The following is a 1,374-nucleotide window of genomic DNA, read 5'->3' on the forward strand; positions in this document are numbered from 1 at the left end:
AGGGCTTTGCCCGGTGACGTTTCCGGCAGGAGGCGAGGTGGATGTGGACGACGGCTCGCACAGGAGGAGGAGGTGTCAGCGGATGCCCTTCTTACTTAAATATGGACTACCGCACACTATATCAGAGATGTAAAAAAGAAGAGTCAAATTTGGTTTGATCATTTCTTTTGCGAATAGAAACCTAGCATTAGGTGAATCATTGAACAGTATGAAGCAACCAAGTAAAAAATAATTACAACAAAATTCTTGAGATGCCCTTCGTCTTCAACCTCCAGACTGTGTCAACGACACGCTGCCGCTCCGACTCCTTCCTGAGTCGGACTAATATTGTTGGTTGCGAACGGGAAGTCGCCAAATGGGTCTAGAAAACCACATCCACCCTGGAGATGATGGAGAAGGAATAACCACTGATGAAGCTCCATGGAGGTTTGAAGATTCCCCCAAGGCAGAAGAAATCCTCGAGAGCCACACCACTCCCACAAGCTTCTCGAAGTCCCCATCGAGATGGAGCTGAAGCTGAGGAGACTTTATTGGAAAAAATGTCGCCGCCACCACCTGAACGCCATCCCACCAAATCTTAACCCTAAAATCGAAAAAAAACAGAGCCCTCCCGCCAACGGGGACCGAGATCCACCCCGCCTCTATGTCCCGAAGGCCACATAGTTTGGGTAAGTTGGTGGCGCCGACATGAAGTGTCCAGGAACCGTGATCGCCTATCTGGAAATGTACCAATTCAGGACAATTTCGTTTGATCATTTTATCCCTGAAATATCCACTTATAGTCCCGGAAGTCGTCACCGGTCACCGTGGAAGGTCCAAGTGTCCAACTACGTGATGGGTGATACGATGGTCCAGTTATTAGATTTTGTAATTTCATTTAAAAACAACTAGCGTGCTTTACTTGTGCAAAAAAGTGCTCAAAATGACAATAAAATATTATCAACCAAAAAATGAGTAGTTTTACTCCCTCCAATCAATATTAATTGTGGATGTATTTAGATACATTTTAATTTTAGATATACCTATATTAGCGACATGTATTGCACGCCACGTAGCCATTTTTTCAGATGAAAGGTACATGACCATGCTTTATATGAAGCAAAGATTGTCTCACAAGTCAGAAGTCGCAACCTGCTGGGATCAGCACCTTAGAAGAGAGCAACAACCGAGATGCTAAACGAGAGTTCTTCCACGAGGTCAAAACATTCAAAGAACAACAAATACATCCTCTAGATCAGAGCTCACTGTCAGGATCCACAACACACCTGGCAGCTCAACTCTCAAGTATACTTATTTCGGTCCCTCTTAATTAACTCAAATTTACTATAAAATTATATTAAATCCAAATCAATTAAAGGGAAACGAAGGGAGTCG

This window comes from Lolium rigidum, chromosome 2 (assembly GCF_022539505.1).
Source record: "Lolium rigidum isolate FL_2022 chromosome 2, APGP_CSIRO_Lrig_0.1, whole genome shotgun sequence".
NCBI lineage: Eukaryota > Viridiplantae > Streptophyta > Magnoliopsida > Poales > Poaceae > Lolium > Lolium rigidum.